Source organism: Colias croceus, chromosome 23 (genome assembly GCF_905220415.1).
Source record: "Colias croceus chromosome 23, ilColCroc2.1".
NCBI lineage: Eukaryota > Metazoa > Arthropoda > Insecta > Lepidoptera > Pieridae > Colias > Colias croceus.
This window is the reverse complement of record NC_059559.1, coordinates 5,650,567-5,675,645: the sequence shown is the minus strand read 5'-3', so window position 1 is coordinate 5,675,645 and position 25,079 is coordinate 5,650,567. Positions and strand designations below refer to the sequence as shown.

Sequence of the window (25,079 nt, the reverse complement as noted above, 5' to 3'; positions counted from 1 at the left end):
ATACATGACGAAAATATTTTTAAAAAGTCACAATAAACGATAGCCTTCGCGGATGATAGGCGATTACATGAAAAAAAAAACAGAAATATGTTAATGAAAATTAACAATTCCAATAAGTGTTGAGATCCGGAAACGAAAACGTTATACAGAACACTACAAAATGAAATTTAAATTGCACTTATGCACATGAGTCCATCGCACAATACACTACACTTATCTGTAGTCAGATTAGCACGTAGCATGGAGTATGAAACAGCCTCTACATCTCCGAAGCACTTCTAGAACCACTCGTCCGTGGTCCGACGGTGCTCTTCCCACAAACGTTGCTCCTCCATTCCACCTCTCCCTTCGAGGATCATCTGTGCTTTTTTCTCGTCGTCTTCACGTTTCTTACGATCACGTTCTCTCTTTTCTTCTTGTTCTCTACGCTCTCGTTTGCGCCTCGCTTCTTGTTCCTGACGCTCGCGCTCGCGCCTCCTCTTGTTCTTTGCGTTCACGTTCGCGCTTCTCTTCTTGGGGCTTGTCACTGTTGCCGAATGACCACATATTGAAAGGTCTTTGCTGATTGTTGGTCACATCTGAATTAACGAGATGGGCCTCGTCGATCTGTAGGGCACCCAGAGGTTTGTTTAAACTCGAACACAATCGTGTGTTGCGTGAAAAAGCTGAAGCCAGACTGTTGTCAACCCTCATTGCTTATTCCGTTTCTATAGTAATTTCCTCAAAGACCCGATACGACACATTAGGTGTGAGCATACGTGATAAAGTTCAATTGTTTCCCGAACAGAAATACCCAGTAGGTAGGTGAACTCATAATTATAACAATGAGTATGTCACCGTTTCCATTTTTAGTTCATCAATTTATTACAATGTAAGAGTCTGCCATGGTTTGATTGAATTTCAGAGTTCGCCCAACACACCATTAGTTGTGGACATGTATTTCACTTAACGCTTCTGTAGCGCGTCTCAGATGTTTGCCAATTGCCAGACCGACGATTTTTACTTATTTTTTTATTTATTATATTATTTATATTATTATAGATTTTTTTTTATTTTTGAGGAAAAGGGCAGCATCTATGATGAGGAGAATGCGTGAGAGTTCCAATGGTATTCTGAAGACATTAATTGAGAAAGTAGACGGACCATTCCTGAAGCGGTGGGCAAATTTACATTGTATGCAATATAATTAGGATAATTTGGATAATTTTTAATGATTTTAATCTTGTTTTTAATTGTATGAATTTAATTTGTATGGAATTTAATTTTATAATCGTATTACTAACATAGTTTCTAAGATTAATGTATACTAACACAAATATGGATGAATATCTGGAAATAAAATATTATTTATTATTATTATTATTTAACGATATTAAACTTATGTACTATTTAAAATTAAAAGGCGAATGAAAAAATCTGTACAACAGTGGGCCGTGACGACGCAAGCTTACTCCTCGCAATTGGCAAGTCAATCAAAGACGACACATTGAATACATACATTTATTGCGTTTATTAAACATATATTCATTTATTCAACTTAAATTTTATTTATACAGTCGTCTGGGTGAACAGGATGAAAATTAAATCATTACAGGTTGGTATTTTGAAAATTAATGGTCGTGTTTAGAAAATTCAGATAACCCCTGGTGGTCTCTGTCATAGAACCCATTCTTTTCCGGGGGCTAGAGGGAAGTGTTTAAAAAAAAGTGTAACCAATGAATGACGTATTGCCAGCAGAAGTGATGAAAATGTCCAGACGCACAGGATACTACCGAACGCTTTACGTACTTCTTGATACTCAAAGGGTCTGTGATGTCCTGGTAACACAAGCAAGAAGCGTTGCGACCATCCTCGCACATGTTGAGGTGGATGTGCATTCTGACAAAGTTCTTCATACTCCACACGGTCGTAAAGCAAGTCGTGGGCAGCTTCGGAGGGACGATTCCACCGAATACAGGCGACAAAGAATCGATATTGACGAGGACGCGTTCTTCCTTCTTCCGCCTTCCGGGATCACAGTTGTACTCGATGTCCAGTGGCTTGGTTAGTACGTTGTGTAGACAGGGCCCACAATTTCCTCCGAATGTCCCGGGATACGTTGAGATTGGGCCACAGCGCGGATATAAAATTGCGGAAGTCGCCAAAACGTAGAAACTGCGAAATGTGAAGAAACACATCGTCGTTCAAAATAATTTCTTTTACTGCCGCGACTGGTCCTCGTGGCTGTGGCTGTGGCTCGTGGTGGCTGCAGCGGCGAGTCCGGTGACATCTTACGCTTACGTGATTCCATGTTGATGGCTCGGGAGCGAGTGTTTTCCTATTATCGTTTTCGGAGATGGACGGGGAATTTGTCCATTGTTGATTAGTTCATCCAAAGGAATAGAACCATCGTTTATTGGTTCACTTTCCTTTCTAATTATACATACATTATGTAACACACAATATGCCATCACGAATAGATGTCATGAGTTGTAGTCTGATGCCCACAGCTAACACAGGAAATCTTCTATTTAGGCATTGAGATATACATATATATGGAGACGACACCGCCTACATCACTTGTGTTCCGCTTAACATACGCCATACGAAGATCTGCTCTTGTTTGTACATCTTGGGCTTCCATATTTGAATTATTTTCTTCATTGTTACTCCTACAAATATTATGAAGCACTGCAGTGGCAATAACTATTGACTGGGCAACGGGCAATTAAACCCGCAGTGTGAGAGCCACAACAGGAAATCTTCTTTTCCACACTCCGAACGTCCTAGAATGTTTTGGTTAAAACATTAATACTATCAAATAACTGTTGATAAACAAAGACAAAACAGAATATAAATATTTCACTGATATGTTTATGAATAAAGGGGGTTAGAATTACATGGAATATTACCTTTCAATTGTATTTCTGGTCCTAATGTGTGCTTCGTTGTACCTGTGTTCAGCTTCAGAACTAGGGTTCAACAGTGGTGTGAGTAGATAACATCGATTTGGATAGGCACTATCTCCAAGTTACCAGCGGCCATCATACTGCCCTGCATCACACTGAGCTGTAAGAATATTGAATTAAATTTAAATTATTCATTAATCATTAACAAAATTTCTAGTAAACCACAATACACAACCTCTGAGAATGGAATTATTGAAAATTGTTGCATCATGGGTGGAACCCGGCCAGCGAGCAACCACATTCATCAGTTTCAAATCTGCATCACAGACTCCTTGAACGTTTAATGAAAAGTAATCTTTTCGATTTCTAAATTCCTCACCTATTAATAGACCTGAAAATTTTTATATTAGTAGACAAGAAATTAACAAGCAATGATTAAACAAAATGCAGTAAAATTATAATTACATACATAGTGACTGTATACGTATGTGAGTGCAATCAATAACTCCAAGAACTCTGGGAAACTCTGCAATATCATAAAAATTTTCTGCACTTCTTTGATGCACAAAAATGTATTTATCATATAAGTGGGCTATTATTGCATATGAAATATCCCGGACTATTCTGCCTGCTGTTGACTTTGATACTCCCACAAAGTCAGACACAGAAATCAGCATTGTGCCTAATGCATAAAACCTTAAGGTCAGCAGTAGTTGATGCAGTGGTGAGACTCCATGATTTCTGGAATAGATATTGTTAAATTTAAGTAGGTATACGATTAATGCAGTATAAAAGATATAATTATTTTTAACCCACCTTGAAGATGTTACACGGACAGCAGGCATAATTTCTATCAACAGAGAGTTTAAAGCTGATTTCGATAACCTAAACCTAAAGGTAAACTCTGCATCATCCAGACTCTGCATGTAGTTTACCCTTTTCATTCTTCGCACAGAAGCACGACGTGACTGTTCACCAGCATCATTGTCGGTATCTGTATCCCAGTCTGATAATTGAGCTAGAACTTCCATATCACTGTCAATATCACTAGAACTCGAGAATATTGCCAAATCCATTACGTTTTACGAATAAAATCTACAGATTCAACCCTAGAATCTGCGGAAAGTCTAAGATCAAGATTTAAGATAGTTTACACCGATCGATCGAAACGTCAAACGCGAGAGATATGTTATTGACACGCTCAAACTGCCATTTTCGAACAGAGGTCTATCTGTGATCCGTCCTCCCACAGATACATTGGTTTTTGAGATTGCAATTTCGATCCACGGATTGTATATTGGCACACTTAACTTAAAATCCGGATCACATTTTCGATCGAAAATCTGCAGATATTAGATTGGATTGAATATTAATTTCGGCCGTAAGAGTATCCGCTACTAAATTTTCTTTCTTTGCGGGCGTAACCCAATACGGAGAGCTTGCTATGGGCGGTGCTCACATTAAATAAAAAAAACCATTCATTCCTATACATTTTTTTTAATACAAGGCTTACAAAAACATTAGCCATTCCGAGCGGCCGAGCGCCGGGCAAAAAATAGGGACCGTTAATTATTCTTCAATCCAAGTGGTTTAGGTTATTAACTTATATTATAGTTCGGTTCACATACTTGACTAACATCGAACGAGACGTCTCGCATCGTCACTATAAGGGCCCCCGCGCTCCTAGCTGGTTTAGGTAAATTATTATTTCTTAAAAAACCAAATGGTTTAAATGCATACCAGGGGCTGACGTATACATCATCGGCACCTGACCCTGACTTAGTTTTCATTTTATTTACTTCCCTTAAACAGATTCTTGAGGTTCGTTATCTTTTTATCAACATCATTAACATTAATGTCCATTCGCGAAGCAATTGCTGCCAATGCGTCGTTTTTCTTCTGACGATCTTTATAAACTTCATTTTTCGCATTCCACAGGCATTCTTGTACATGCGAAAGCTCAATCGTAATTTCATATGAAAAACGATTTTCCTCACGTTGGCAGACGCTGCGATGCGGTAGTGACTCAGCCCGTAGTGCTTTCGGCGACTTGCTGTCAGCTCACGTTCGAGCGTTGTGTACGCTTTGCGTATTAAAAAGTGTGATGTCTGCTGCGGATGTGAACAATAAAATGTTTTACAGAGCAAAATACTCTCATTCCACCATATGGCACTGTTTAGGGATGTGACCTCGATTCAGAAAAATCGATTACTCAATAATCGATTTTTTTTGTTTAGAAATAAATCGATTTGTGAAAAATCGATTTTTTTTTAAAAAATAATCGATTTTTGTTTTCACCTCGACTTTTTATGCGAAAAAACCTATTCGATGTAAGGTAAAAGCCCCAATACCGGACCAAGTACCAGTACCAGAACACTCCATGCATTTATATATTTACCTATATATTTGTGAATATAGATATACAAATACATGGAGGATGGATGGATGGCGCTGATTTTTTTATCGACTTGTTCAGTAAACTTACTTACCAATTTTTGCTTATTACTGAAGTTAGCTGTCAGGTGTAAATTTTGAAATTTATCACAAATTAATTACAGTAAAAAAATGCTTCTAAAAATTTTCATTTGTAATTTTTATTAATTTTCACATGTGAAATTTTTGAATTAATTTTTTGAAGTGAAACTTCTTTATCGGGGTTGGAAAAAAATGTAGTGTAACATTTTTTCGTTACGCATGACATTTTTCCGTTACGCGCGATCTTTTTCTTATCCCTACCACGCGTGATTCGATGTATTTCTGTAAAGTTGCATATAATAAATTAAGTATTTTTTGAAAAATAAGGTCATAAAGAAGTTTCACTTCTTAAGTGTGTACACTAGTACACGCACACATTTTTTTTTATAATAATTTAATTGCCATCAAATATCATGAATATTTTTAGTCTGTCAAGTTTAGTGTCATAATTTGTCATCCATCGCACAGATAGCACTATTTACAAAAATCGATTTAAATTGTGTTATTCTTATAATCGATTTATTAAAAATCGATTTTTACCAATAATAAAATCGATTAGAAAAAAATCGAAAATGGAAAAAAAATAATCGATTAAAGTAATAATCGATTATTTATTCACTTCCCTAGCACTGTTTAGAAGTTAGAGGAAATAAATAAAACAACGTACTTTGAATAAACATGATTTATACCGTGTTAAAATGGTAAAAAAGCTATTAACTCCCACACAAATTTCTAAAAACGCCGATGAAGACTAAAAAACTAATTCTACATATAAATTATAAAAAATTTAGAAAAATTATGACAAAAAGAAATAAACTACTTCCCACATGAGATCTCGTGCACTTTAAAATAATTAACTAAAAGGAGATCGTGACGCTAGTCTTCAACTGCAATAAACGCGCAGAGTAATGAGAATTCTGGAGCATTCTGTAGAGTATAGAACCGTGGCGTTCCATCTCAACTCCGTTAACGTAAACCGAATTGTTGGCAGAAAGTAGGAACTTTTTAGCTAGGTCCTCGGTGAAGCTATTGCGCTTTTGTTGCAGCATAATCACAGAAGTCTCAAGAATTTGAACCCAGGTACCGATGTGATGCGAACAGTAGTGATGCCAGTGTCTATAGCCCCAAGTAACCATTGGATTGTCTTGGAAGTATTCGGGATGGTGGCCATTAGTGCCCACTAGATGGCACGGGCAGAACAATGATACAAGAAAAATTACAAGTTATTCAAATTCAGGCAGCTGGATGTCTATCTCAGTCAATTCTTCAGTTGTAACTTCGTCCTTGGACTCCTTGGCATTGACACGACGTAACCGTTAGATGGCATAAAATGGATGCAATTGTTGGACTTACTTTCTTTTACAGCATCACATGAAAGTAGCAGGGAGTCAATGGAGCGAGTTACTAGTTTGTTACGTGTTTTTGTTTTTTCAAATCAAATAATTTATTGCATACTTATACATTTTACATAATATTAGAAACCTTATGCAGGTATTGCAATACAATATTATATTTAAATTACATTAATATTGTCACATACATTTCAATTTTCCAATACACAGATTACAAATTAACCATAATAATAATATACAATTTAGATATGTCCGGGATTATACATTATAAATATTCGTAGATAACGATATAAGACGTAAATAGAAATACTCATATAGATGCATAGATATACATTGATTGAGATTGATTTATTTGGTAGGTTTAGTTAGATCGAAGTTTTCAAGTTAAGTTTAGTTTAGGATTCAGTAGGTTTAGATAGTATCAATTACATGTTAGGTATATGAGATTGGAAAGACTTAACCACACGAAAAATTCAAGTTTAGCGTAGTTTAGCTTCGAAATATTCATTTATTGAATAAAAGCATTTTTGGATTAAAAGGAGCTTTAGTTGTTTGTTAAAATAATAAATAGTTTTTTGGTTTTTAATTTGGTCAGGAAGTTTGTTATATACTTTTATAGCCATGTGATAGGGGCTTTGATTTAACATTTTGATTCTTGAGAATGGTAGGTGTAATCTATTTTTAAAGCGCGTATTTACTTCGTGGTGTTCCTCGACTCGTGAAAATGTATTAATATTTTTATAGACAAATGTGCAAATTTCGTGTATATACATCGATGGTAATGTTAAAAGGTTATATTTTCTAAAGTATGGTTTGCAACTGTCTGTGTTTTTTATTTGGGCTAAGATTCTCACGCACTTCTTCTGCATTTTAAATAAATCATTAACATCAACGCTGTTTTTGTCAGGTTTACTTTGCTGAACACTCTTTCACAATCTGCATTCGCGTGAGGCAAAACCAAGCAATCAAGAGCAAATTTCGCGATTTCTTTAAACGGACAATTTTCGGATATATCACACCAAACACTAAGTTTTGCCCAAAACACATCTGCTCTTTTTTCAGTCGTGATACTCTCATCAAACTCGGTTCGTGGCAGTGCTCGCCATTGATCGTCGAGAATTTGAAGTTTGTTAATATCTTTATATCAATCACTCTAGGAAAGTTTGAGGCCAAAGACAGTATGCTTGGATTTTGTTCGCGCACGTATTGACTCAAAGCATTTTTAGGGCTTAACAAAGCCATTTTTATAAGCGCCTCGTGGTTCAAATCCCATCTTTTTTTGATTTGCAGGGCAGACTCAACAAGGAAATCTTTGCACCTATTCAAAAATTCTCTCCGTCTGTTCATGTCTGCCTTAATTTCAGAAGAATGGATTTTGTTGCCACACCGATACCAAGGTATAGAAGCTCGATTTGGATTGTTTTGTTTTGTCTTCTGGATTGATATCAGCTATGTTATTTTGGTTGACGTGTCGTCGTTCCATAAAACACAGCAAAAAATCCAGATACATTTCCTTAACTTTTGCATCCAGCTCTGAGACTACAACTTCCGCGGACTAAAAATATTCATTGAAAGTTGTAAATTTTGGTAGTACCCATGCTAGGAAATCAAAATATAGCTTCATGTATGGATCAAGAAGCAAATCGAGGATTGTTTGCCCTGATAAAGATCTTAAACTAATAGGACTACAAAGAAGTAAGACTACAAATATATAACACATCTATTTATTTACATAAACATCACTTTGACAGGTTTCACGCTTCACTTCCTGTTTTTCAGGTTCGGAAATATTTATATTGCGAACACTCTCTAACAAAACTTCCATATCCGTGCGATCATCTGTTGCGTAATAATCCATGACGTCTGGATTATTTTGGTGTACTTTGGCGATGACCTCCTTGAAGAGTTCTCTCGATTCCTTCATCAGAATCGCCGGTACTAGGTAATCGGACACCCATGAGCAGGGAACAGTAATGATGAAAATGGAAGTGCCTGCACTCGCGTTTGGGAATTTCTGCTTCATTCTCCTCCCTTCCACACGAGCAGGCGTCACCAGGGGCGATCCAGCACTTGTTCAGGTGAACCTGTTTCTTGATGAATTCCAGTATCTTGGCATCCCTCACGAAATCCCTTTTACTTGGTGGCATCCTTCCGAATAGATGAGCTAGCCAGTCGTTTTCCATCCTCGTGGCATCAAAGTTGTACTTCACTGGAAATTTTGCTCCGTTGAGAGCGAAGTTACTTAGATTTTATGTATCCCATAGAGAAACTGTTCATATGCATCTGAATATTGCGCAAACTCAGCCACGGTGAGAGGCCCCGCGATGCGTAGCCGGTGCGCGCATGGTAAAGGTATCCACCGAGAACGTTAGTGATCTTTCTTCCACATCCATGTTGATGAGTCTCTGATGTCACACCACTCTTGCGTTTTTTAAATGTTATTCACGATGTCACGGTCAAACGGAAATACGCTCAGCCATCCATCTACGAAAGTATTTATAGTGCTCCTCTGACATCACCCAATTGAATAAAAAAATGGTAATAATGTGGATTTTCCCAATATTCCCCACGGGTTATCGGGTTAAATTCAAATAAGCGAGCTGTATAATAGATACCGGGACTTATCGTCCACACTCGTAACGCGGTGAGGTGCGGTGCGGTGGATCAATTAATGGAAATAATTTTTACCCCTCAATTTCAAATGTATTGCTTTTTTTGAACTCCTTCTCGTAGGTATATTGCGCTTGTTTCCTTAAATTAAACATTAATTGCAGACATATTTTTTTGAGACTGCTCACATACCGTCCCGGTCGCTACAATGCTCGAAATTTTTTAATGGCCTCTTTTCTTGGTCGGTCAATGCTCGAAATTTTTTAATGGCCTCTTTTCTCTGTAAGCAATGCACCTGTTTTATAATATACGGTCATCACTGATTGCACCCTATATTTGGTAATTTGAAGAACAATAAAAAAAAATCTGGCAAACTTTTAGGTGTTTCTTCAGATCAGGGCTATATACAAAATAAGAAATTTGTGAAGTCTTGGCTTATTGTTGAATGAATGAATGAATGAAAATTCTTTATTGCTTAGAACAACACCTAATGTATTTAGCTCTAAGGTTAGGTTAAGTTTGATTGAATAAACGAATTTGAATTATGAAGCCTTCGGCTCTCCGTATGAAGATGAAACTCCGATTTCGGCGCCCGCACTGGCAGGGTCCCCATGTGATGTGTGGTGTGCGTGGAGAGAAATAAAACGATTGATGGTTGGTTATACACTGACTTTTATTAGAATGTAAATAGGTACTTAAACTAAATATCTATTCGATTACAGACGTCGGATTGCTAGTCTCTAGTTACTAATTAAGGATAAATAATATGATATTCCAGTAACAATTAAAATAATTAAATATGATATACTTTATAGTTTTTAAAGACACGTGTGACCTAAATTTCTTAGTGATATCTGATAGGAGTCACATCATATTTATATATAGGTACTAGCGGTCCGCCCCGGCTTCGCCCGTGGTACATGTTTACGTTTTCTCTACATAATATCCATCCTCGTACTTCAAGAAATATAATAAAAAAAGAATTATCGAAATCGGTTCAGCCGTTCTCGAGTTATGCGCTTACCAATACATTTTGCGATTCATTTTTATATATAAGATAAGTACTCACCTATACCTAATACCTACATTACACATCTTCACAATTTTTTCTTTGCACTGTGTGCCGGAAATATTAATTTATCGCCATTTTGATGCTGGACACAAATTGTTCGATTGTTGGGTTGTTTTTGTAACCACATTTGTCAACGTCTTGGTGTGAGAAGGCTGTTCACACCTAATTTTTGTAAATTTTTCCACTACCTTTCTATGCCATTTAAGGTTTGAATCCATCTATCTTGAGATGGCGGATTTGTTTTACTCCCCACATATTTCATTGATGAAATAAATTTCCTCGTCTCGCTGAACAACTGCAAATGAGGACTTCTTGCTATAAGATTTGTGGAGTATTTTTTTCCCCTGCGTAAGTCTTTGCTGTCCACATTAACAGCATCGAAAAGCTCGTCGATTATTTTCAAAAACGTTGCAGTCGCATGAGTTTCCCCTGGAAGGTCACCTGTGAAAATCAATCGTTAATTTAATGATATGAATTCATTCAACACAAGTGATAACTGCGTTAAAAACAACCGACTTCAAACTTGCACTTGCAAAAATGCCCATAAAATAAAAACTACTGGGCCTATCCGAATAAAATTTTTATGGGACCAATTCGACACCATCCCGCATCGAAAAAAAAAAGAATCACGTAAATCGGTTCAGAAACCTCGGAGTAATCAGTGTACATACATAAAAAAACATACCGGCCGAATTGATAACCTCCTCCTTTTTTTGAAGTCGGTTAAAAACAGTAACACGGTAGGGAGATGATGACATGATGAAGCTTGATCTGTTTAAATTAGGCTTTTGTATGAGTCAATTTGTTGCTCAATGGTGCAAAAAACATGATATCTGTCTGAGACATGTACATAATGTTAATGAAAGCAAAAATTAGTAAAATTATTAAAAAAATACACACTGACTGCAAATCTCATAGTAGCTGAGGACTCGTTGACTAAAGACCTGGGCCGCATGTGATTCATTTTTGATTAAATGTGCTTCTGTGAGTTTGTTCATAATTCTAACATCATCTTCACCACTTTCGAGTGCAAACAACATTTCAAGATATTGCCATTTGGCAATTTTTATTTCGCCATTCTGTATGAATCTTAAATTTTTTGTTAATAGATTATTTTGTAAACCTTTTAATAGGTGCGGTGGATCAAACAATGGAAGTACTTTTTTCCGCTCAATTTCAAATGTATTGCTTTTTTTATCTCCTTCTCGTATATTGCGCTTGTTTCCTTAAATTAAGCATTAATTGCAGACATATTTATTTGCGACTTGTCGCAAACCGTCGCGGTCGCTACAATGACAAAGTCAGTGCTCGAAATTTTTCGAATGACCTCTTTTATGACAATTTTTAAGTCGATCGACGATCGACGTTCGATTGTTGGGTTGTTTTTGCAACCAAAGTTGTCGACGTCTTGGTTTAAACGACGTGTGGGAAAGCTGAAATTAAATTTTTATAAAATTTTCCACAACCTTTCTAAGTTTCTATACAATTTAAGGTTTGAATCCATATATCTTAAGATGGAGGATTTGTTTTACTCCCCACATATTTCATTAATGAAATAAATTGCCTCATCTCGTTGAACAGCTGCAAATGAGGACTTTTTGCTATAAGATTTGTGGAGTATTTTTTCCCCTGCGCAAGTCCTTGCTGTCCGCATTAACAGCATCGAAAAACTCGTCGATTATTTTCAAAAACATGCAGTCGCATGAGTTTCCCCTGGAACGTCACCTGTGAAAATCAATCGTTATTATAATGATATGAATTTATTCAACAAAACAGTAACTCTAATGCTAGAGAGATGATGAACTGTTTAAACTACTACTATAATATATGATGTTACATATGTATTTTGTAAAATTAAATTGTAAAACTGACATGATTAAAAAGAGCAACTATGGAGTTTCTTGCCGGTTCTTCTCCGTAGATACTGCTTTCCGAATCGGTGGTAAATGTTAAAAATATGTACCTAATGACGTTTCAAAAGTGCTTCTAGAAGAAGTCTAATTGAATTAATAAATGTTTGAGTTTGAGTTTGAAATAAGGCTTTACAAAGATCACTTATTTGATGCAATTTTTGCTAATATGCCAGCCGTGAGCGTGACAGAATGACTGAGCACTTGTGCAAGTTTTACTCTCATTTGCTGTTTTACATATTAATTTTCTGTGAGTGCAGGAGCATAATATATAAAATTCGTATAATTCTTGTCTAAGTTATGGAAAGTTTTTATATGCTCCCATTTCGCTATGCCTGTAACAAAAAATACAGACTGGATATTTTCAAGAACCCTCCCCCTAGTAGTATCAGGACACATAATGAAGATGGACATCCAAGTAGACTCCGATCCTGACTTGACTTATGACCCGTTACTCTTACCAGGCAGCGGGTTAATTGAAAAGGTGGTGTCTAAAGTAGGGGACGCAATATTATTTTATTGTGTCTGGAGACACTGCCGTCCGAGATCTCTTAATATTCCGACAAATTCTTTGAGATATTTTATTTGCATGTCTTTTTAAAATCCCATTAACATTGTCTGTACCGGGCATGTTGTTTTTAAATATTTTTTGCTTAATATTCATGGAGTCTAGATACATTTTTATTATATATCTAAAATGCGTTGTATCTAATGGGTAGCCAATCTCCACATATATTTAATTTTTCTACAATATGACTTCTTCTTTGCTAGTGCTATTGGCCTACCGTGAGGTTTCATATCACGATTTTTGTTGCGGCATAAAACTGATTTTGAAATATTAAATTTTTCAGCAACCAGTAAAAGCATTTGGCGTTGACCCTCATGAAGGAAAGCCCGAAAGGATATCGGTTGCTCCAAAATATATTATTTTTCCCAGTAAACGAACTTTAAATCGTTTGGCTGAAAATATCATGTTCAATGTGGGGCTAAATGACAATATTTTTCGAGTAATAAACAGAAGAAGAAACTTTGTTATATTTTGTTTGATGACGTTGCTCTGACACCTCATCTCACTTATGTTGAGTCCCAAGATGAGATAAGAGGATTTAAAGACTTTGGGTATGAAAGAGTACTAAGGTTTTACGATCATTTATTTATTTATTTACGGCATACGCCAAACCATACATATATTAAACTTAATTCTAAACTTATGTTAAGAGTTAAAGTTATGAGGACCTAAAATTTTCAGCAATTATTTCGCCTCAGGCGCTTGGAAAAATTATTCCTGAAACATGTGAGGCCTTGTACAAAGTTCTTAGAAGAAATTATTTGAAGGTAAGTAATTAAAACACTGTTATATTACAGACAATTTTTATTGAAAAAAATACCAATTATTCATTATCAACATTGAAATTATTAAGGAATACCGCTGCTGAATCTGGAATCGATAAAACTACCTCTGTTTCACCGGGCTGATTTCCCAGAATTGTATGAGTTCGCATTTCTGTAGAGTAGTGATTGCCTTGGGAATTGTTGAGTAGATGGCTAGTTTGAAATGATTGAGAAAGATGCTCTGGATTTTGACTGGTGGGAAATGGAGAGCAGGGTGGGGTAGGACTTCCGGAAGAAACAAAACTTAAAGGGGTATATGCCCTATTGGAAGTAGGAGAGGATTGATATACATGTTGTCGATATTGCTGAGCAGGAACATAGCTTCGTTGATTTTGTTTCAAAATATCTCTCATGTTAATATAGGCGTGCTCGGGAGTGAGGTGTCCTATTTCGGCTTCAAAAAGTAAATCATGAATAAGTTTTTCTGCGACTATTAATTGCTTCGCATCTAAAGCCTTCAATTTCATCGCCACATTTTTGCCAATAACATCGCACCTATCTTCTGTTACAATTGGGCGAGGGCGCTTAAATTGATCTCGAACCGATTCCAATACTTCACTTGCTATGCTTTCATCTTTTCTTTTTGTTTTACAAGGTTTTGGTGGGCGAGATGCATTATTATTTGACGATGTCGATTGGGCCTCGTTGTTGTCGGTAGATACTTGTTGGATGAATATTCTTCATCGGCATTTGAAGAATCTTCAGTGTTGTCTCTCTGAAAACAAATAATTTTGATACATGATTGTGTCCCGCCGCTATAGATATTTCACATCAAAAATAGCTACTTATTGTCTAAATGATAAATCTGTTATTTTTATTTTACAGTTTCCTTCATCTGAAGAAGAGTGGAAAGAAATTGCAAAGATGTATGAAGAACGATGGAACTTTCCTCATTGTCTTGGTGCAATAGATGGAAAGCACATAGCGATTGTTCCACCGGCTAATAGTGGATCGTATTTTTATAATTATAAAGGGCAACATAGTGTGGTTCTTATGGCAATTGTTAATGCAAAATACCAATTTGTGTACATAGATATTGGCATGAATGGTAGAATATCCGATGGAGGGGTTCTACAAAACACAAAATTTTTTGAAAAATTAGAAAATAATGATTTACATATTCCAAGCAGTGAATTTTTAACAGGAAGTAACCGAAATTTACCATATGTATTTGTGGCAGATGACGCTTTCCCATTACGCCCCGATATGATAAAACCGTTTCGGCAGGCAGATTTAACATCGCGAGAAAGAAAAATCCTGAATTACAGATTGTCTCGCGCGAGGCGCACTGTTGAAAATGCTTTCGGGATAATGGCATCACGATTTCGGATATTTTATACTCATATAAATTTAAAACCCGAAAATATCGATAAAGTAGTGAAAGCATCTTGTGTATTACATAACTTTTTAATTGAACACTCAAAAAAGTCTTATGCACCTCAAAAATGTTTTTATCGAGAAAACTCTGAAAACGGGACTATAATTTCTGAAGGATACAATACACAAAATAGTACCATGGGAAACTTGGAAAGAAGAAACCCAGGAAATACTTTGAACAACGCGAAGATAGTCCGAAACAATTTTATGAATTATTTCAATCAGGAGGGAAGGGTACCATGGCAAAATGATCATGTTAATTAATAAATAAATCGGATCGTTAAAAATGTATATCGGCGGATAGGGACACGGATCTCTATTTTCGATGATACGGATATCCGGAACATCACTAATTGTTATATTATAAGCTTTGGTGAAATTTAGAATGACGGTAAATACAAAATAATTAAATGTGTTCTACGAGTATGTATTCAACTTAATAAAAATGTATATTACGAAGTATGAAATATTTTACTTACCTCACAACTATTTTCGTCATCACTATCTAAGTTGGATGAAGATTCCCTTGGAGTGCATTGATCATGAATGAAATTGAACAAATCGTAGTACCACAGTTTTATACAGTACACATCATCAGCAGATGCCCCAGACTTTAAAGATTGATCATATTTCTTCTTTTCCTTCCTAACATTGCTTCTTAAATTATTGATCTTTTTCACAACTACTTCTTTGTTCGCATCTGGCTCAATTTCTCTCAATTTTTCTATGAGTAATTTATAAGCAGCTTCTTTTTTGTCTCGATTATGGTAATCTTTGTTTTTAATTTGCCAAAGACATGGATGACTTCTATAAATTTCGATAAAATCTTAAAGGATTTTTTTGGTTGAATTTGGTGGCGCCATTTTCAATCGCTGTATTACGTGGTATTCGATGCGAGCGACGAGACAACCGTCCGAAAGAAACACTATAAAACAACTGACGCGATCTGCGTAGGCGACCGGAGTACACGCACACACGCACAGGTACACCGCACTCGAAAGAATTGATTTTCGATCTTGCGCCGGTCGCCTGCACAGGCTCAAAAAACTGTACAGGTCTATTCCCACACACACTCCGGTATACCTGCGCAGGCATACCTGCACAGGTATACCTTTCCGGTGGACCGTAGCGTGTATAGCAGCCATAAATAACAGGTGACACATGACATGTACTAACATACATGTCATATGTCACCTGTGTGCTAATTTTCACCTGTAATCTGTAATACTTACATCAAATTGACTTGTTGAACTCAATATACTTTTTTGTTTGCAGGTGGAACTATAATTGAGGTGTCAGGACAATTACAGATAAGTGTAGTGTTTGATTCCCCACCTGAGAACACCAGTGATTTGAAGAGAGCACATTGCTCACATTCTTCATGCCCGAGATGAGCAAAGGAAGTATTCATTTCTTTTACAACCTTTCGATATGTCTCAAAAGAGACCAACATATTGGGATATTTTCAATGAAGTATTGATGCATCATTGTTACATTGTTGTCATTCGGCAGATAAAGTTTATTAGGGGCATGTTCGCGACGGTAATGTGAAATTGATTTATTAAAACTTTGTATATGATCCTTGATTACGTCCCTGTCTATGACATTTTGGCGTTATTGGGATATTTTTCATTGAAGTATTGATGCATCATTGTTACATTGTTGTCATTCGGCAGATAAAGTTTATTAGGGGCATGTTCGCGACGGTAATGTGAAATTGATTTATTAAAACTTTGTATATGATCCTTGATTACGTCCCTGTCTATGACATTTTTTGGCGTTTGTATGATCCTCGTTTATCTTTTTGATTATCGACTTCCTTACTAAGTGCCGAGTGAATATGTCCGTTATTTTGTGGGTTGTAGCCAAGTGTCGTTAAAAAAATGTTTTGCAAACATCAATTTATTCATGTTTGACTCGAAAATGTAATACGAAACATCTCTTCTCTTATTTCTACCTTCCTTAGTAGTTCTTGTTTTTATTTTCTTCGATTCGACCATTTCTCGAATTCCTTTAATGAATAAACCTCTAGACTCCCAATCTAATCTTATGTACCGATCATGTATTTCTCTTTTAATTTCTTCAGAAATCTTAGTTGCACATTTTTTACGAAATTTATCATCACACGGTGGTTTTAGTGACAGCTTTTCTTTTTTCTGTCTTTGTCGATCCGCATGGGATAGATCAAATCTACGTCTTTTCCTTGGCAAGCCCGCTTTAGTCAGTCCTTTCTCAAAACTGGCTACGTCATAGATACGTAAAAAGTGTCTAATAAGAATATATTATAGATCTCGTTGTGCTAATTCCGAATATGTACTTAACTCAATTTGCTGCAAAACTCTAGTCTCTAGTTGTTGCACTTTTCGTAAGGACGGCAGTGTGGTTTCTGGAATTGAATGTATCAAAAATGTTATTCATAATCATTATGATTTTTTCGATTGCTCCGTTTTTCAAAAAATCGGGCAGCTTTACCTCTTGGCGACAAAATTATGCTACAGAAACACTCCTGCTAAGAAGCTGGGTTGCTAACTTATTTTCACTATAGAGTTTCTAAATTGTATGTGTTTGTGTAAGCCGGTTAGCAATATGCAAACCAGTTTCTTCTTGTAATTAATAAAATAAAATAAAAATCATTTATTGAGTAACAATACATTGACATAAATTATAGAAACTCGACGATCTCCTCAACTAGGTATAAACCTGTGCTAGAGACGACCGACGTCTTCCACATTAGACTTAGCAATTCTGCAAGCTTTTTATATATATATATATATATTCCCATTAAATTTCATCATCTTTATAAAGAAACACTGCCTTTGATTCAAAATGGTTTCTGATTAATTTTAACATATGGCAGAAGTCTAAAAATACTGCCACCTCATAATCGTCACATGGATGCTTAAAACCTTCGGCATATAAAGTGTAAAGTGTGTGAGTGACTTTACTCAACGTGGGGTTAAACTAACCCCACTAGAAATATTATTCCCTCTACTTTATGTGTGCATCGTGTGCAATAAGTTTGAATGGTTTTTTCTGTTAACTACATTAATAAGCTAATGAATAAAATACAAAAAGTATCAAATTAAACATTTATTATAAAAAAGATCTTAAAAATCACGTAACCTTTCTGTGAATTCAACAAAATGTTATCGAAATAAAAAGTCAACAAAAATATTTCTTTTTTAACTTGATTATTTTACTTCTTATATAAAATAAGACATATTTGGCTTTATAAAAAAACACAATTGGCTCTTCATTACTATTTGAGCGAGATCATTCGTTATCTAAAATAGTTCCTTACATAATATGGCGGCGTTAATTAATTAATTTATTTATTTATTAGAAAACAAAATTTCACATTTATTTTAAACAAAATTTTGCGATGTGAAACCTTACGAGGTTTGTAACATAAACACCGTTTGTTATTCGTAAGGAAGACAAAAGATGTGCCTACATAAACCGTTTCCATATCTATTCATGACATACAAGTACAGGGTGTTCATTACAATGTTGTTTTTTTGTGTCTTGGACAGAAAGAAAATCGCTGAGACCTTCTTGTTTGCTTTTGTGGTGGTCCTGGAATTTCTTCATTCAAAATTTCATGCACGCGTTTTCTTATATCTCGTGGTATATGTGGATTGTCTTTTCTTTTCCTAATGTGGTCTTCGAGCAAAGAAAGTCCCAATTGTTTGATGAAGTTCTTCCTTAGCTTAGTCTTGTTCCTTTCAATGCTGTTATTTGACATATGCTCAATAAAATCATTTATGCCAGCATGGTTCAACATTGAAAAAAATACGGTAAGGGTCAATTCACACGTACCACAACCACACCACGTCGCAGCGACATAATGTGGTCAAGCTGCAATAGTGCCGCAGCGGCTTTTTGCAGTTGCGTCGAGATACCGACAAAATGTCGATGTGGTCGCGTTGTCGCTGATGTTGCGACGTGGTACATGGTCATGTGTAGTTATCCCCTATAGAGGTGCCATGAATGGGACAAAAATATACAGGTATATATTTTGGGGAACATATGTGAGATAAAGAAAAAACTTTCATCTAGGCTTCAAATATATTTATTTATCTTTAAAAAAAAATAACTTTAATCATTTCTTCTGTAACCAATTCAGCATAATATTCAAATAAGAAAATGTTTGATTTTGTCCCCTTCGTGACTGGGTGGTATTGAATGGGACAGTGCAAGTCATGAAAGGGACACGTTAATAGTGTACCAAATTATTGATGATAAGTTACCTAATACAACATAATTGTGCTATAAAGTATCATAAAAGTAATCTTACAAAATAATAGATCAAAATAACTTTTTGAGTGGAATTTAAGTAATATAGGTATTAATGACATAAGCTACAAAAAAAATTAAAGACGCTTTTTACTCCACAATTTTCATTTGCCCATAGGCCATATCTGTCAAAGTTTACATTGGAACCTGTCTTCCTTACTAGTTGAAAATTTCTGTTTTCAATTTCTAACTTACAGGCATATTCATATGCAAGTTTTCGCACCTGAGTGGTTGTGAGACCATGACACATTTTAGCAGAGACTACGAATGTGCCAGGCTAAAAATTCTACGAATTCCAATATTTGTACAGTATTGGAATTTTTACAACAAGCCAACCTAGGTGCAATTTGCTAATAATATAAGCGTTTGCTACAGATCTTTTCTATTACTTCTTTATCGGCTTCAATTATTCTGGGGCCAACTCGTTGCTTCTTCTTTGGAGGCATCTTTATGTTAGGTGACCTTACCTGAAAAATTATAACCTATAACAAAATTAGCAATTTAAAGAAAAATCCACAACTATGCTTATCATTAAGAATATAGTCACGAAAGGTTTTGAAAGGGACGTCCCTTTCGAGCCCTGTCCCAAACAAGAATAACACACATTTTTCATTATAACCTTAAAATAAAAATTATTATCATGCAATTAAATGTAATTATAAACTCACCTTTTTTGTAATTAACCATCTATTTAGTTCGCCAAACAACCAATTTCTTAAACTTCAATAATTATTCAATAAACGAAGCTGGAAAACATTAAATAAATTACTTTTGAGCACAAAAATATTCAACAGTGTTTCGCCAATTACATTTACCACAGCCGGAGGCCCCAAAAAAAAACCAGATTTACTTTATAACTACATTTAATAACTAATATGAGACTTTAACACCCATGTCTGCACGATGCAGACCGGAGTTAAAGAATGAATTATACATTTTAATAATTACAAAGACGTAAGCTTGGATGCTAACTCAGGGAAATCGCACCCACATTCTATTCCCGAACGGCGTATTCAGCAGTTTCGTATGAAGGCAGGGCCGTAATTCGCCATCTTGTGACATTTGACAACTGAATGAAAGTTGCATCAATATTGTCTATGGACTGATGTTGCTACAATGCAGAAATAAAAAACCGCCTATTTATTTCTAAACGAAAGTTATTGGATTCGTCCCATTCAAAACTTGTCCCTTTCATAGCACTTTCCCCCTACTCCAGCTTTAGTAGAGGTAACACGGCTTGACTGAACGTAGTAATGGAGGAAAGATTGTTGTTGCTATCCTTGTTATGGATTTTATTAATAAGAAGAAGACGACGAAATCAGCGTATTCGTCGAAATAGAATTTATTGGGAATTTCCTTCAATGGAAAACTAAAGTCAAAGCCAATTCCGTTCTGATTATTCTAAACTTCTAAACTTTGAAGGTTCAAGATGAAAATTTATAAACAATTTAGAATGAGCAAGAATACATTTGATTATTTGTTAAACGAACTGAATAGCGAGTTGCAAAAAAAAAAGACACAATAAAAAGTAAGATTATGATTGTGGGCACGTTTCATATAGTTTCCTATTATTACAACAGTATGCATGTACAGTTAGCGTCATATCGACCTACCCTTATCTGCAACTGAATTTCAACCTAATTTTAAACGAATAGAGATCAACATCAGCTGTGGTTTTTTTCACTTTCGTAGGTCAATATGTCGCTGACTGTACGTTACGCACACGCCACATATCCGGTCTGCTCAGGCCTTTTTTTATTATACAGAAACGGTAACGACACAAGGAGATCCCTTGACGCAAGTAGACTCGACGATACAGGTGCCATGCCCTAACGTCTGCTGCCAACTCAGAAAAATACTCTATCATATAAACTAGAATGCTCAGAAATTGATGCATGCTTAGAAATTCTGCACTGTAGAGGTTGACTATAAAACCAATCTGCATACTCACAGGCCGAATAGAATTTCGTAGCCCCTAGGAATTTTAGCTCCAAAGCAAGAGTCGCTCCATTACAGCGGACTGTAAATTCAGGTTCAAAACCGGCATCATCGGACATTACGAACGTTTGAATAACACTATCACCTGAGCACGCACTATTAAGTGATGACATATTAGAATAAATAAGATATTTAAAAAGAGGGAAATGGGCAAAAGTTTCATATCGCCGCTCAATTTGAGCCAAATTGCTCTTAGGTCTAGATATAAACGATAATAATGAAATATTTGTAGCTATATTTACACTTACTGATGACAACTTTTTTAGCACGGCGTGTCTTTCTCGGGCCCTTTGCACCCTGCAAATCACATCTAATTCATCCAAGTTAGTAGGATCGAAATACATTTTGTAATATCAGCAAAATTGTAGTATACTTACCTTCATACTTTCTTGGAATAATATAAGAAGTAGAAATGATAAAATATGCATCTGCCGCCGCCGCCAATGGCCGCGACACACCATTCCAGAATGCCCATAACGCATTCAGAATCTGCGGATCTATAACAGTTGAATTTTTAGCGGGAAATCTCGTCGTAAAAGCCTTCGTAGCAGCGATATCCTCTTGAGACATTTCAAATAGTGACGCCAGTAGTAGTGCCGAATCATCAGCAAAAGCATTATCATCTAAATCACGCACGGTGCTTTTAATCTGTTGCTCACGCTTATTTAAAGAGATTGGAAGAACAATGGATCGATATGACACTAATTCAACACTACCAACTGAGCAGGTTGAACGTTGTGCTCGAACGGTGAAGGAAAACATCGTGAGGAAACCGACATGTCGAAGAATTAAAAAGTTCGACGACATGTGTCATCCGCCAACCCGCACTTGGCCAGCGTGGTGGATTATGGCCTGTACCCTCATAGGAGGCCCGTGTCCCAGCAGTGGGAACGTATATGGGCTGATGATGATGATGATGATGATGAACTGAGCAGGATACACCCTCTCCAATTGAAGTGACAAGAGTAAAAGAATCAGAGACTATACGCACGGGATCATCGGGATCATTCAGGACAAAGCATGCATTGTGATCACCTGTTGTTGATGAGAAATGACCAATTGACCGCCAAACTGGATAAAGAGACCTCATCTGAATCATTTTGTCATAATCTGGGCGTATCGATTTTGGAAGTAGACCTATCTTACCCACCAGATTAACTTGAATATCGACTTCATTAGCATTCCATGATCCTAAGCAGTCCAACGTGAACCGGATGATAAATGAACCAACAGGTGACTTAATGCAAGAGTCTAATTCCGTTTTTTAACGGAATTAGAAAATTAAAACTTTATTATTACCTAACTGTGGTAGGGGGGATAGAAAGCGAAAACAAAGAGCATACTTAATATATTTTTATTTATTTTCTCATTCAAAAATCAACAGAAGTAGGTAATTAATCTCCGAAAATATCCGTTATAATCGGATCATTATAGTTTGAAGCCTGAGAAGAAACGCTGAGTGGAGATGCTGGCACTGAAACATCTCTTGGTGTGGATGTAGTACGCAAATTGCGAAGTTGTGGACCGCCTGTTTCCATATCCGGCCGATACCCAGACGTTGATGGTCGCTCGTACGGTTGGTAAGCTGGTGTCGTATACCCCTGTCCATATTCACTGTAATTATCATTAAGTGTAGGTGTGTGATATTTTTGAATTACATTCAATATTTCTATCTGAGCATTCAGTTTCCAATCATCGCGAATGGTTTTAAATCTATCGTACAAAGATAGCAAAAAATGCATATCACTGCCACAGGTCTTGTCAGGTTCCTGTGTACGAGTATGTGCAGTTACTTGATCGCTCAATTAGTATGTAGGTAGGTACCTATTATGCACATAAATATAAATATTACCTAAAGAGATGGTTTTACTTACAGATCCGAAGGGTATTCGAATTTATCTTGAATTAATTGCAATACTTCCAAAACAGATTGTTTTGATAAACGAAATCTTGTAATAAAATCAACATCACAATTCATCATATTATTCGAAATAATGACGACGTTCTTTATAAATTCTGGGCCGTCGCGATCGCACTATATAATCCAAATTATCCACCATATCTTCATTTTCAAAAATAAAATTGCATGCAGAGTCCATCTTGACAGCAAGAAAACATCAAATTATTTTTTCTCATTGTCCGTTAACGAACCTCTATACCAGTAATTAAGTATAACGCGGCGTTAAGGAAAATAATCCTCCGTTAGGTCATGGTAGGACACTTTTTAACTTTAACGATCCGTTAAACTAACAGAGTGGTGAAACCGGCTGCCTTATTACGTATCTTGCAGACGACAAGCAACAACCAAAAATTGCACAATAGCTGTTGTCAATCGTCTATTTCTTATTACGTAAAAGCAGACAACAAGCAGATAATCTGCCGTCAACAGTGCTGCCTCTGTCGAGCAACTGAAAAACTAAAAATGCAGTTGTCGCTAATGTAAAGTCAAAGGTTGCTTTGCAAGCGGTATTATCTATGACTTGTGACAGCAACACGACAGCAACAACTTAGCAATTCATCTGTTAAATATGCGACAGGTCTAATACTTGTTGTTGACTAGTTGCTGCTTGTGTTATCGTCACTAAAGTGTATAAAAACGCGAAATTACTCACAAATATAGTGTTTTTTATTGATTGTTAACTAAGATCATCAAATATTTATAAATATAATTAAAGTATATTGCGGTAAGTGTGCAAAATGTTTTAGGTTAAAAATTTTGATAAGTTTTCGAACATAATTGTAGCATTGTACCAATAAGGAGGTATTAAATTTTGTCGTCGCATACATTAATAATATCTTAATTTACGGTTTTATAAACAATGGCAAGAACATGTTTATTAATTAATAAATGTTAGAGGGAGAACTACGAGTGTCTGTGCTTGTTTATAAACATACGTAGTACCAACAGTTGCCACTTGATTGTGAGTGTCGCTGCTTTCCATACAAAATCAAGTGCATCGGTCGAAGAAAGCAGATGTTGTGCGACAGCGACGCAACTGCTTACATAATACGAATTTGTTTGACGTTTTGCGACCAGTCGCGAACCTGTCGCGCTGCTGTTGCGCGGTGGTCGTTATCTGCTGATTTTTAGCTAATAAGGCCGCGGGTCTCAATTCTTTGGGGTTTTTGTATTTGCAACCCAAAACTTCCATGGCTGATAAATTTGAGCTATGACCATCAAATGTCAGCGACACAACATCCACGGGAACTTTATGGTATTTATATAATATTTTATTATTACAAGTACTTCGTAATTTGTTTTTCATAACGACATAAATCTATTTTTTCTTTGTTTTAATGATATTTTCGTAAAAACTAATAACATGTCCATATTAATGACAAAACAACCTAAAACGTATATGTCAGACTAGCTTCCGCCCGTATGATATAGGATGGATATAGGATGTTGTACGTGCATCCCCGTTTTTCCCCGTCCCCGCAAGAATTTCGGGAAATCCTTTCTTAGCGGATGCCTAAGTCCTAACATCTACCTGCATGCCAAATTTCAGCCCAATACGTCCAGTGGTTTGGGCTGTGCGTTGATAGATCACTATATCAGTCACCTTTCAGTTTTATATATATAGATTCATAGAAATGTTATAGTAAAAATTAAATAAACTTCATTCATGAATAAAAAGTTTTTTATTTAAATTGAAAATCAAATATTGGTTAAATCATGTTGTTTGGAATAATTCCACATTTTAATTTT

At 36.0% G+C, this 25,079-nt stretch overlaps 2 pseudogenes; both read right to left on the bottom strand.

The window, feature by feature from the left end:
• Positions 1–1,523: 1,523 nt before the first annotated feature.
• On the bottom strand, positions 1,524–3,964 carry LOC123702237 (annotated as a pseudogene).
• A 9,700-nt stretch (positions 3,965–13,664) lies between these two features.
• Positions 13,665–19,818, bottom strand: LOC123702236 (annotated as a pseudogene).
• Positions 19,819–25,079: the final 5,261 nt, after the last annotated feature.